Raw genomic sequence first — 15832 nt, 5'->3', positions numbered from 1 at the left:
AATAGATCTCTCTGTCTGTAATGACTCTATATAATAGATCCCTCTGTGTGTAATGACTCTATATAATAGATCCCTCTGTGTGTAATGACTCTATATAATAGATCCCTCTGTGTGTAATGACTCTATATAATAGATCCCTCTGTGTGTAATGACTCTATATAATAGATCCCTCTGTGTGTAATGACTCTATATAATAGATCTCTCTGTCTGTAATGACTCTATATAATAGATCCCTCTGTGTGTAATGACTCTATATAATAGATCCCTCTGTGTGTAATGACTCTATATAATAGACCCCTCGGTGTGTAATGACTCTATATAATAGATCTCTCTGTGTGTAATGACTCTATATAATAGATCCCTCTGTGTGTAATGACTCTATATAATAGATCACTCTGTGTGTAATGACTCTATATAATAAATCCCTCTGTGTGTAATGACTCTATATAATAGATCCCTCTGTGTGTAATGAGGCTCTATAATAGATCCCTCTGTGTGTAATGACTCTATATAATAGATCCCTGTGTGTAATGACTTTATATAATAGATCCCTGTGTGTAATGACTTTATATAATAGATCCCTCTGTGTGCAATGACTCTATATAATAGATCCCTCTGTGTGTAATGACTCTATATAATAGATCCCTCTGTGTGTAATGACTCTATATAATAGATCACTCTGTGTGTAATGACTCTATATAATAGATCCCTCTGTGTGTAATGACTCTATATAATAGATCCCTCTGTGTGTAATGACTCTATATAATAGATCCCTCTGTGTTAATTACTCTATATAATAGATCCCTCTGTGTGTAATGACTCTATATAATAGATCCCTCTGTGTTAATTACTCTATATAATAGATCCCTCTGTGTGTAATGACTCTATATAATAGATCCCTCTGTGTGTAATGACTCTATATAATAGATCCCTGTGTGTAATGACTCTATATAATAGATCCCTCTGTGTTAATTACTCTATATAATAGATCCCTGTGTGTGTAATGAGGCTCTATAATAGATCCCTCTGTGTGTAATGACTCTATAATAGATCCCTCTGTGTGTAATGACTCTATATAATAGATCCCTGTGTGTAATGACTTTATATAATAGATCCCTCTGTGTGTAATGACTCTATATAATAGATCCCTCTGTGTGTAATGACTCTATATAATAGATCCCTCTGTGTGTAATGACTGTATATAATAGATCCCTCTGTGTGTAATGACTCTATATAATAGATCCCTCTGTGTGTAATGACTCTATATAATAGATCTCTCTGTCTGGAATGCCTCTATATAATAGATCCCTCTGTGTGTAATGACTCTATATAATAGATCCCTCTGTGTGTAATGACTCTATATAATAGACCCCTCGGTGTGTAATGACTCTATATAATAGATCTCTCTGTGTGTAATGACTCTATATAATAGATCCCTCTGTGTGTAATGACTCTATATAATAGATCACTCTGTGTGTAATGACTCTATATAATAAATCCCTCTGTGTGTAATGACTTTATATAATAGATCCCTCTGTGTGTAATGAGGCTCTATAATAGATCCCTCTGTGTGTAATGACTCTATATAATAGATCCCTCTGTGTGTAATGACTCTATATAATAGATCCCTGTGTGTAATGACTTTATATAATAGATCCCTCTGTGTGTAATGACTCTATATAATAGACCCCTCGGTGTGTAATGACTCTATATAATAGATCTCTCTGTGTGTAATGACTCTATATAATAGATCCCTGTGTGTAATGACTCTATATAATAGATCACTCTGTGTGAAATGACTATATAATAAATCCCTCTGTGTGTAATGACTCTATATAATAGATCCCTCTGTGTGTAATGAGGCTCTATAATAGATCCCTCTGTGTGTAATGACTCTATATAATAGATCCCTCTGTGTGTAATGACTCTATATAATAGATCCCTGTGTGTAATGACTTTATATAATAGATCCCTCTGTGTGTAATGACTCTATATAATAGATCCCTCTGTGTGTAATGACTCTATCTAATAGATCCCTCTGTGTGTAATGACTCTATATAATAGATCCCTGTGTGTAATGACTCTATCTAATAGATCCCTCTGTGTGTAATGACTCTATCTAATAGATCTCTCTGTCTGTAATGACTCTATATAATAGATCCCTCTGTGTGTAATGACTCTATATAATAGATCCCTGTGTGTAATGACTCTATATAATAGATCACTCTGTGTGTAATGACTCTATATAATAAATCCTTGTGTGTAATGACTCTATATAATAGATCCCTCTGTGTGTAATGAGGCTCTATAATAGATCCCTCTGTGTGTAATGACTCTATATAATAGATCCCTCTGTGTGTAATGACTCTATATAATAGATCCCTGTGTGTAATGACTTTATATAATAGATCCCTCTGTGTGTAATGACTTTATATAATAGATCCCTCAGTGTGTAATGACTCTATATAATAGATCCCTCTGTGTGTAATGACTCTATATAATAGATCACTCTGTGTGTAATGACTCTATATAATAGATCCCTCTGTGTGTAATGACTCTATATAATAGATCCCTCTGTGTGTAATGACTCTATATAATAGATCCCTCTGTGTTAATTACTCTATATAATAGATCCCTCTGTGTGTAATGACTCTATATAATAGATTCCTCTGTGTTAATTACTCTATATAATAGATCCCTCTGTGTGTAATGACTCTATATAATAGATCCCTCTGTGTGTAATGACTCTATATAATAGATCCCTCTGTGTTAATTACTCTATATAATAGATCCCTGTGTGTAAAGACTCTATATAATAGATCCCTCTGTGTGTAATGACTCTATATAATAGATCCCTCTGTGTGTAATGACTCTATATAATAGATCCCTCTGTGTGTAATGACTCTATATAATAGATCCCTCTGTGTGTAATGACTCTATATAATAGATCCCTCTGTGTGTAATGACTCTATATAATAGATCCCTCTGTGTGTAATGACTCTATATAATAGATCTCTCTGTCTGGAATGAATCTATATAATAGATCCCTCTGTGTGTAATGACTCTATATAATAGATCCCTCTGTGTGTAATGACTCTATATAATAGACCCCTCGGTGTGTAATGACTCTATATAATAGATCTCTCTGTGTGTAATGACTCTATATAATAGATCCCTCTGTGTGTAATGACTCTATATAATAGATCACTCTGTGTGTAATGACTCTATATAATAAATCCCTCTGTGTGTAATGACTCTATATAATAGATCCCTCTGTGTGTAATGAGGCTCTATAATAGATCCCTCTGTGTGTAATGACTCTATATAATAGATCCCTCTGTGTGTAATGACTCCATATAATAGATCCCTCTGTGTGTAATGACTTTATATAATAGATCCCTCTGTGTGTAATGACTCTATATAAGAGACCCCTCGGTGTGTAATGACCCTATATAATAGATCTCTCTGTGTGTAATGACTCTATATAATAGATCCCTGTGTGTAATGACTCTATATAATAGATCACTCTGTGTGTAATGACTATATAATAAATCCCTCTGTGTGTAATGACTCTATATAATAGATCCCTCTGTGTGTAATGAGGCTCTATAATAGATCCCTCTGTGTGTAATGACTCTATATAATAGATCCCTCTGTGTGTAATGACTCTATATAATAGATCCCTGTGTGTAATAACTTTATATAATAGATCCCTCTGTGTGTAATGACTCTATATAATAGATCCCTCTGTGTGTAATGACTCTATCTAATAGATCCTTCTGTGTGTAATGACTCTATATAATAGATCCCTGTGTGTAATGACTCTATCTAATAGATCCCTCTGTGTGTAATGACTCTATATAATAGATCTCTCTGTCTGTAATGACTCTATATAATAGATCCCTCTGTGTGTAATGACTCTATATAATAGATCACTCTGTGTGTAATGACTCTATATAATAGATCCCTCTGTGTGTAATGACTCTATATAATAGATCCCTCTGTGTGTAATGACTATATAATAGATCACTCTGTGTGTAATGACTCTATATAATAAATCCCTCTGTGTGTAATGACTCTATATAATAGATCCCTCTGTGTGTAATGAGGCTCTATAATAGATCCCTCTGTGTGTAATGACTCTATATAATAGATCCCTCTGTGTGTAATGACTCTATATAATAGATCCCTGTGTGTAATGACTTTATATAATAGATCCCTTTGTGTGTAATGACTCTATATAATAGATCCCTCTGTGTGTAATGACTCTATATAATAGATCCCTCTGTGTGTAATTACTCTATATAATAGATCCCTCTGTGTGTAATGACTCTATATAATAGATCCCTCTGTGTGTAATGACTCTATATAATAGATCTCTCTGTCTGGAATGCCTCTATATAATAGATCCCTCTGTGTGTAATGACTCTATATAATAGATCCCTCTGTGTGTAATGACTCTATATAATAGACCCCTCGGTGTGTAATGACTCTATATAATAGATCTCTCTGTGTGTAATGACTCTATATAATAGATCCCTCTGTGTGTAATGACTCTATATAATAGATCACTCTGTGTGTAATGACTCTATATAATAAATCCCTGTGTGTAATGACTCTATATAATAGATCCCTCTGTGTGTAATGAGGCTCTATAATAGATCCCTCTGTGTGTAATGACTCTATATAATAGATCCCTCTGTGTGTAATGACTCTATATAATAGATCCCTGTGTGTAATGACTTTATATAATAGATCCCTCTGTGTGTAATGACTCTATATAATAGATCCCTCAGTGTGTAATGACTCTATATAATAGATCCCTCTGTGTGTAATGACTCTATATAATAGAACACTCTGTGTGTAATGACTCTATATAATAGATCCCTCTGTGTGTAATGACTCTATATAATAGATCACTCTGTGTGTAATGACTCTATATAATAAATCCCTGTGTGTAATGACTCTATATAATAGATCCCTCTGTGTGTAATGAGGCTCTATAATAGATCCCTCTGTGTGTAATGACTCTATATAATAGGTCCCTCTGTGTGTAATGACTCTATATAATAGATCCCTGTGTGTAATGACTTTATATAATAGATCCCTCTGTGTGTAATGACTCTATATAATAGATCCCTCAGTGTGTAATGACTCTATATAATAGATCCCTCTGTGTGTAATGACTCTATATAATAGATCACTCTGTGTGTAATGACTCTATATAATAGATCCCTCTGTGTGTAATGACTCTATATAATAGATCCATCTGTGTGTAATGACTCTATATAATAGATCCCTCTGTGTGCAATGACTCTATATTATAGATCCCTCTGTGTTAATTACTCTATATAATAGATCCCTCTGTGTGTAATGACTCTATATAATAGATCCCTCTGTGTGTAATGACTCTATATAATAGATCCCTCTGTGTTAATTACTCTATATAATAGATCCCTGTGTGTAAAGACTCTATATAATAGATCCCTCTGTGTGTAATGACTCTATATAATAGATCCCTCCGTGTGTAATGACTCTATATAATAGATCCCTGTGTGTAATGACTTTATATAATAGATCCCTCTGTGTGTAATGACTCTATATAATAGATCCCTCTGTGTGTAATGACTCTATATAATAGATCCCTCTGTGTGTAATGACTCTATATAATAGATCCCTCTGTGTGTAATGACTCTATATAATAGATCTCTCTGTCTGGAATGCCTCTATATAATAGATCCCTCTGTGTGTAATGACTCTATATAATAGATCCCTCTGTGTGTAATGACTCTATATAATAGACCCCTCGGTGTGTAATGACTCTATATAATAGATCTCTCTGTGTGTAATGATTCTATATAATAGATCCCTCTGTGTGTAATGACTCTATATAATAAATCACTCTGTGTGTAATGACTCTATATAATAAATCCCTCTGTTTGTAATGACTCTATATAATAGATCCCTCTGTGTGTAATGAGGCTCTATAATAGATCCCTCTGTGTGTAATGACTCTATATAATAGATCCTTCTGTGTGTAATGACTCTATATAATAGATCCCTGTGTGTAATGACTTTATATAATAGATCCCTCTGTGTGTAATGACTCTATATAATAGACCCCTCGGTGTGTAATGACTCTATATAATAGATGTCTCTGTGTGTAATGACTCTATATAATAGATCCCTGTGTGTAATGACTCTATATAATAGATCACTCTGTGTGTAATGACTATATAATAAATCCCTCTGTGTGTAATGACTCTATATAATAGATCCCTCTGTGTGTAATGAGGCTCTATAATAGATCCCTCTGTGTGTAATGACTCTATATAATAGATCCCTCTGTGTGTAATGACTCTATATAATAGATCCCTGTGTGTAATGACTTTATATAATAGATCCCTCTGTGTGTAATGACTCTATATAATAGATCCCTCTGTGTGTAATGACTCTATCTAATAGATCCCTCTGTGTGTAATGACTCTATATAATAGATCCCTCTGTGTGTAATGACTCTATCTAATAGATCCCTCTGTGTGTAATGACTCTATATAATAGATCTCTCTGTCTGTAATGACTCTATATAATAGATCCCTCTGTGTGTAATGACTCTATATAATAGATCCCTCTGTGTGTAATGACTCTATATAATAGATCCCTCTGTGTGTAATGACTCTATATAATAGATCCCTCTGTGTAATGACTCTATATAATAGATCCCTCTGTGTGTAATGACTCTATATAATAGATCTCTCTGTCTGTAAAGACTCTATATAATAGATCCCTCTGTGTGTAATGACTCTATATAATAGATCCCTCTGTGTGTAATGACTCTATATAATAGACCCCTCGGTGTGTAATGACTCTATATAATAGATCTCTCTGTGTGTAATGACTCTATATAATAGATCCCTCTGTGTGTAATGACTCTATATAATAGATCCCTCTGTGTGTAATGACTCTATATAATAAATCCCTCTGTGTGTAATGACTCTATATAATAGATCCCTCTGTGTGTAATGAGGCTCTATAATAGATCCCTCTGTGTGTAATGACTCTATATAATAGATCCCCGTGTGTAATGACTCTATATAATAGATTCCTGTGTGTAATGACTTTATATAATAGATCCCTCTGTGTGTAATGACTCTATATAATAGATCCCTCTGTGTGTAATGACTCTATATAATAGATCCCTCTGTGTGTAATGACTCTATATAATAAATCCCTCTGTGTGTAATGACTCTATATAATAGATCCCTCTGTGTGTAATGACTTATATAATAGATCTCTCTGTCTGGAATGCCTCTATATAATAGATCCCTCTGTGTGTAATGACTCTATATAATAGACCCCTCGGTGTGTAATGACTCTATATAATAGATCTCTCTGTGTGTAATGACTCTATATAATAGATCCCTCTGTGTGTAATGACTCTATATAATAGATGACTCTGTGTGTAATGACTCTATATAATAAATCCCTGTGTGTAATGACTCTATATAATAGATCCCTCTGTGTGTAATGAGGCTCTATAATAGATCCCTCTGTGTGTAATGACTCTATATAATAGATCCCTCTGTGTGTAATGACTCTATATAATAGATCCCTGTGTGTAATGACTTTATATAATAGATCCCTCTGTGTGTAATGACTCTATATAATAGATCCCTCAGTGTGTAATGACTCTATATAATAGATCCCTCTGTGTGTAATGACTCTATATAATAGATCACTCTGTGTGTAATGACTCTATATAATAGATCCCTCTGTGTGTAATGACTCCATATAATAGATCCCTCTGTGTGTAATGACTCTATATAATAGATCCCTCTGTGTTAATTACTCTATATAATAGATCCCTCTGTGTGTAATGACTCTATATAATAGATCCCTCTGTGTTAATTACTCTATATAATAGATCCCTCTGTGTGTAATGACTCTATATAATAGATCCCTCTGTGTGTAATGACTCTATATAATAGATCCCTCTGTGTTAATTACTCTATATAATAGATCCCTGTGTGTAAAGACTCTAATAGATCCCTCTGTGTGTAATGACTCTATATAATAGATCCCTGTGTGTAATGACTCTATATAATAGATCCCTGTGTGTAATGACTTTATATAATAGATCCCTCTGTGTGTAATGACTCTATATAATAGATCCCTCTGTGTGTAATGACTCTATATAATAGATCCCTCTGTGTGTAATGACTCTATATAATAGATCCCTCTGTGTGTAATGACTCTATATAATAGATCCATCTGTGTGTAATGACTCTATATAATAGACCCCTCGGTGTGTAATGACTCTATATAATAGATCTCTCTGTGTGTAATGACTCTATATAATAGATCCCTCTGTGTGTAATGACTCTATATAATAGATCACTCTGTGTGTAATGACTCTATATAATAGATCACTCTGTGTGTAATGACTCTATATAATAGATCCCTCTGTGTGTAATGAGGCTCTATAATAGATCCCTCTGTGTGTAATGACTCTATATAATAGATCCCTCTGTGTGTAATGACTCTATATAATAGATCCCTGTGTGTAATGACTTTATATAATAGATCCCTCTGTGTGTAATGACTCTATATAATAGACCCCTCGGTGTGTAATGACTCTATATAATAGATCTCTCTGTGTGTAATGACTCTATATAATAGATCCCTGTGTGTAATGACTCTATATAATAGATCACTCTGTGTGTAATGACTATATAATAAATCCCTCTGTGTGTAATGACTCTATATAATAGATCCCTCTGTGTGTAATGAGGCTCTATAATAGATCCCTCTGTGTGTAATGACTCTATATAATAGATCCCTCTGTGTGTAATGACTCTATACAATAGATCCCTGTGTGTAATGACTTTATATAATAGATCCCTCTGTGTGTAATGACTCTATATAATAGATCCCTCAGTGTGTAATGACTCTATATATTAGATCCCTCTGTGTGTAATGACTCTATATAATAGATCACTCGGTGTGTAATGACTCTATATAATAGATCCATCTGTGTGTAATGACTCTATATAATAGATCCCTCTGTGTGTAATGACTCTATATTATAGATCCCTCTGTGTGTAATGACTCTATATTATAGATCCCTCTGTGTTAATTACTCTATATAATAGATCCCTCTGTGTGTAATGACTCTATATAATAGATCCCTCTGTGTGTAATGACTCTATATAATAGATCCCTCTGTGTTAATTACTCTATATAATAGATCCCTGTGTGTAAAGACTCTATATAATAGATCCCTCTGTGTGTAATGAGGCTCTATAATAGATCCCTCTGTGTGTAATGACTCTATATAATAGATCCCTCTGTTTGTAATGACTCTATATAATAGATCCCTGTGTGTAATGACTTTATATAATAGATCCCTCTGTGTGTAATGACTCTATATAATAGATCCCTCTGTGTGTAATGACTCTATATAATAGATCCCTCTGTGTGTAATGACTCTATATAATAGATCCCTCTGTGTGTAATGACTCTATATAATAGATCCCTCTGTGTGTAATGACTCTATATAATAGATCTCTATGTCTGGAATGCCTCTATATAATAGATCCCTCTGTGTGTAATGACTCTATATAATAGATCCCTCTGTGTGTAATGACTCTATATAATAGACCCCTCGGTGTGTAATGACTCTATATAATAGATCTCTCTGTGTGTAATGACTCTATATAATAGATCCCTCTGTGTGTAATGACTCTATATAATAGATCACTCTGTGTGTAATGACTCTATATAATAAATCCCTCTGTTTGTAATGACTCTATATAATAGATCCCACTGTGTGTAATGAGGCTCTATAATAGATCCCTCTGTGTGTAATGACTCTATATAATAGATCCTTCTGTGTGTAATGACTCTATATAATAGATCCCTGTGTGTAATGACTTTATATAATAGATCCCTCTGTGTGTAATGACTCTATATAATAGACCCCTCTGTGTGTAATGACTCTATATAATAGATGTCTCTGTGTGTAATGACTCTATATAATAGATCCCTGTGTGTAATGACTCTTTATAATAGATCACTCTGTGTGTAATGACTATATAATAAATCCCTCTGTGTGTAATGACTCTATATAATAGATCCCTCTGTGTGTAATGAGGCTCTATAATAGATCCCTCTGTGTGTAATGACTCTATATAATAGATCCCTCTATGTGTAATGACTCTATATAATAGATCCCTGTGTGTAATGACTTTATATAATACATCCCTCTGTGTGTAATGACTCTATATAATAGATCCCTCTGTGTGTAATGACTCTATATAATAGATCCCTCTGTGTGTAATGACTCTATCTAATAGATCCCTCTGTGTGTAATGACTTTATATAATAGATCCCTCTGTGTGTAATGACTCTATATAATAGATCTCTGTCTGTAATGACTCTGTATAATAGATCCCTCTGTGTGTAATGACTCTATATAATAAATCCCTCTGTGTGTAATGACTCTATATAATAGATCCCTCTGTGTGTAATGAGGCTCTATAATAGATCCCTCTGTGTGTAATGACTCTATATAATAGATCCCTCTGTGCGTAATGACTCTATATAATAGATCCCTGTGTGTAATGACTTTATATAATAGATCCCTCTGTGTGTAATGACTCTATATAATAGATCCCTCTGTGTGTAATGAGGCTCTATAATAGATCCCTCTGTGTGTAATGACTCTATATAATAGATCCCTCTATGTGTAATGACTCTATATAATAGATCCCTGTGTGTAATGACTCTATATAATAGATCCCTGTGTGTAATGACTCTATATAATAGATCCCTCTGTGTGTAATGACTCTATATAATAGATCCCTCTGTGTTAATTACTCTATATAATAGATCCCTCTGTGTGTAATGACTCTATATAATAGATCCCTCTGTGTGTAATGACTCTATATAATAGATCCCTCTGTGTTAATTACTCTATATAATAGATACCTGTGTGTAAAGACTCTATATAATAGATCCCTCTGTGTGTAAAGACTCTATATAATAGATCCCTCTGTGTGTAATGAGGCTCTATAATAGATCCCTCTGTGTGTAATGACTCTATATAATAGATCCTTCTCTGTGTAATGACTCTATATAATAGATCCCTGTGTGTAATGACTTTATATAATAGATCCCTCTGTGTGAAATGACTCTATATAATAGATCCCTCTGTGTGTAATGACTCTATATAATAGATCCCTCTGTGTGTAATGACTCTATATAATAGATCCCTCTGTGTGTAATGACTCTATATAATAGATCCCTCTGTGTGTAATGACTCTATATAATAGATCTCTCTGTCTGGAATGCCTCTATATAATAGATCCCTCTGTGTGTAATGACTCTATATAATAGATCCCTCTGTGTGTAATGACTCTATATAATAGACCCCTCGGTGTGTAATGACTCTATATAATAGATCTCTCTGTGTGTAATGACTCTATATAATAGATCCCTCTGTGTGTAATGACTCTATATAATAGATCACTCTGTGTGTAATGACTCTATATAATAAATCCCTCTGTGTGTAATGACTCTATATAATAGATCCCTCTGTGTGTAATGAGGCTCTATAATAGATCCCTCTGTGTGTAATGACTCTATATAATAGATCCCTCTGTGTGTAATGACTCTATATAATAGACCCCTCGGTGTGTAATGACTCTATATAATAGATCTCTGTGTGTAATGACTCTATATAATAGATCCCTCTGTGTGTAATGACTCTATATAATAGATCACTCTGTGTGTAATGACTCTATATAATAAATCCCTCTGTGTGTAATGACTCTATATAATAGATCCCTCTGTGTGTAATGAGGCTCTATAATAGATCCCTCTGTGTGTAATGACTCTATATAATAGAACCCTCTGTGTGTAATGACTCTATATAATAGATCCCTGTGTGTAATGACTTTATATAATAGATCCCTCTGTGTGTAATGAATCTATATAATAGATCCCTCAGTGTGTAATGACTCTATATAATAGATCCCTCTGTGTGTAATGACTCTATATAATAGATCACTCTGTGTGTAATGACTCTATATAATAGATCCCTCTGTGTGTAATGACTCTATATAATAGATCCCTCTGTGTAATGACTCTATATAATAGATCCCTCTGTGTGTAATGACTCTATATAATAGATCCCTCTGTGTTAATTACTCTATATAATAGATCCCTGTGTGTAAAGACTCTATATAATAGATCCCTCTGTGTGTAATGACTCTATATAATAGATCGCTCTGTGTGTAATGACTCTATATAATAGATCCCTGTGTGTAATGACTCTATATAATAGATCGCTCTGTGTGTAATGACTCTATATAATAGATCCCTCTGTGTGTAATGACTCTATATAATAGATCCCTCTGTGTGTAATGACTCTATATAATAGATCGCTCTGTGTGTAATGACTCTATATAATAGATCCCTGTGTGTAATGACTCTATATAATAGATCGCTCTGTGTGTAATGACTCTATATAATAGATCCCTCTGTGTGTAATGACTCTATATAATAGATCCCTCTGTGTGTAATGACTCTATATAATAGATCCCTCTGTGTGTAATGACTCTATATAATAGATCCCTCTGTGTGTAATGACTCTATATAATAGACCCCTCTGTGTGTAATGACTCTATATAATAGACCCCTCTGTGTGTAATGACTCTATATAATAGATCCCTCTGTGTGTAATGACTCTATATAATAGATCACTCTGTATGTAATGACTCTATATAATAGATCCCTCTGCGTGTAATGACTCTATATAATAGATCCCTCTGTGTAATGACTCTATATAATAGATCACTCTGTGTGTAATGACTCTATATAATAGATCCCTCTGTGTAATGACTCTATATAATAGATCACTCTGTGTGTAATGACTCTATATAATAGATCCCTCTGTGTGTAATGACTCTATATAATAGATCCCTCTGTGTAATGACTCTATATAATAGATCACTCTGTGTGTAATGACTCTATATAATAGATCCCTCTGTGTAATGACTCTATATAATAGATCCCTCTGTGTAATGACTCTATATAATAGATCACTCTGTATGTAATGACTCTATATAATAGATCCCTCTGCGTGTAATGACTCTATATAATAGATCACTCTGTGTGTAATGACTCTATATAATAGATCCCTCTGTGTAATGACTCTATATAATAGATCCCTCTGTGTAATGACTCTATATAATAGATCACTCTGTATGTAATGACTCTATATAATAGATCCCTCTGCGTGTAATGACTCTATATAATAGATCCCTCTGTGTGTAATGACTCTATATAATAGATCACTCTGTGTGTAATGACTCTATATAATATAGGAGTTTCACTTTTTGTATTGAAGAACTGAAATAAACTAACTTTTTGATGATATTCTAATTTAGTGAGAAACGCTTGTAGCACTGGTGTGTGCATATGAATAAAGGAAACGGCTGTATACATGTGTATATAAGATTGGTAACATATATATAATGGTGATTGTGTCCTTCTGTCCGAAGCCTGCACTATTTGTTTCCAGAGTCAGTGCATGTGCATGCCGCATTACGGCGCCGCTTTATTGAAGATATTGAGTGTGCGAATTCGCAGACACAGTGTCTTCAATACAATGACACCGGAGGGTATTACAGAGCACAAACTTGCCGGGTCCATGTGCCACAATACACGCTGCCGGCCAATCAAGGACCAGCAGTGACGGTGGCGTGCATGTGACTGGGCGCATCGCAGTGATGTCGTTCACCCCCGTTGCTTGGACACTGAAGTCAGCTACAGTCTTCAGAAGACGACGATGCCCTGCAGGGGAGCGGGGGAGAGGCGAGTAGGATGCGGAGATTGTGCAGGTTGGGAATAGATGGGGACGGTGGTGAGGAGTCAGATGTGTCTGTGCTGTAATCTCCGCAGACGAGTCCTGGCTGGAGAAGTCACAATGTCTTTCTGAGAAAGATGGAAAAGTGAACGACTCCATCAGAAAGAACATCAGCTCTGATCTGTAACTGTGCTGTATAGTCTATATGTCCTGCAGGACCGGTATCTACCACTAGATGTCACTGTATGGCGGGAATAGTGTGGGACTTTGTGGAGATTTTTCTTTCAGTTACAGCGCGGTCATCTCCAGTAATAGGCTGCACCAGCATAGTATGATCAGGGGTTACCAGTAAGGGACCACTCAGATACTGCGCCCCCCGGAGCTGAACACCTAGCTACACCTGTGCAAGTGTTCACACCACACAGAGACCCCAAAAGAGTCTCCGTGCTGAAGGGGTTAATGCGCCCAGTAATGGTGGTCTCCACATACCTCCACCTGCAGAGCCGCCACCACATATATGGCTGCTCTGTGCGCACAGGAGCTGTGATGAGGTCACAGGAGGGGAGGAGTCAGGGGTCACATGATCAGGGGCCTCAGTGGATGCAGGACTCTGCTGTGCTGGTTGTCATGGTGCTGGATGAGCTGAAGTTTATGTGTGGGGTCAGGAGGGGTTTACAGTGTGGATGTAGCAGAGCCGTGTGTGTACGAGGTGTACGGAGCAGAGCCGTGTGTGTACGAGGTGTACGGAGCAGAGCCGCGCGTGTACGAGGTGTACGGAGCAGAGCCGCGTGTGTACGAGGTGTACGGAGCAGAGCCGTGTGTACGAGGTGTACGGAGCAGAGCCGCGTGTGTACGAGGTGTACGGAGCAGAGCCATGTGTGTACGAGGTGTACGGAGCGGAGCCGTGTGTGTGCGAGGTGTACGGAGCGGAGCCGCGTGTGTACGAGGTGTACGGAGCGGAGCCGCGTGTGTACGAGGTGTACGGAGCGGAGCCGCGCGTGTACGAGGTGTACGGAGCAGAGCCGCGTGTGTACGAGGTGTACGGAGCGGAGCCGCGTGTGTACGAGGTGTACGGAGCGGAGCCGCGCGTGTACGAGGCGTACGGAGCGGAGCCGCGCGTGTACGAGGCGTACGGAGCGGAGCCGCGCGTGTACGAGGCGTACGGAGCGGAGCCGCGCGTGTACGAGGCGTACGGAGCGGAGCCGCGCGTGTACGAGGCGTACGGAGCGGAGCCGCGCGTGTACGAGGCGTACGGAGCGGAGCAGCGCGTGTACGAGGCGTACGGAGCTGAGCCGCGCGTGTACGAGGCGTACGGAGCGGAGCCGCGCGTGTACGAGGCGTGTGGAGCGGAGCCTGGTGTGTACGAGGCGTGTGGAGCGGAGCCTGGTGTGTACGAGGCGTGTGGAGCGGAGCCTGGTGTGTACGAGGCGTGCGGAGCGGAGCAGCGCGTGTACGAGGCGTGCGGAGCGGAGCCGGGCGTGTACGAGGCGTGTGGAGCGGAGCAGCGCGTGTACGCGGCGTACGGAGCGGAGCCGTGTGTGTACGAGGTGTACGGAGCGGAGCCGGGTGTGTATGAGGCGTGCGGAGCAGATGCTGCCCCTCTCCAGGAGCGATCACAGCAGCACGGCATGAGACGTTCTTGTTCTACACAGACTGTCCTGACAGAACACAGCTCGTCAGGACGTAGCCCCGACCTCCAGCGACAGCCGGACAGTCCCATTGGATCGGGGACGGTTGGGAGGTTTCTGTATATAAGTTGTGTGTGATAATTGTAGAATTATTAATGTCTTAGCATAAAAGGATGTACCGGAGTGTTTGTGCCGGGGTCCACATGCATGGAGGGGTTGAGGCTTTGCTGGCTGTATTATGCAGACGGCATCTGCCTGTAACAGTAGTAACCAGAAACTACTAGAAACTCTGCACCAAAATGAAGCAAATCCTTATTCTGGGGACTTCACCTTG

This window comes from Phyllobates terribilis, unplaced genomic scaffold (assembly GCF_046119375.1).
Source record: "Phyllobates terribilis strain yellow unplaced genomic scaffold, ASM4611937v1 Scaffold_71__1_contigs__length_7168151, whole genome shotgun sequence".
Classification (NCBI taxonomy): Eukaryota; Metazoa; Chordata; class Amphibia; order Anura; family Dendrobatidae; genus Phyllobates; species Phyllobates terribilis.
Note: the sequence above shows the minus strand (reverse complement) of the source record.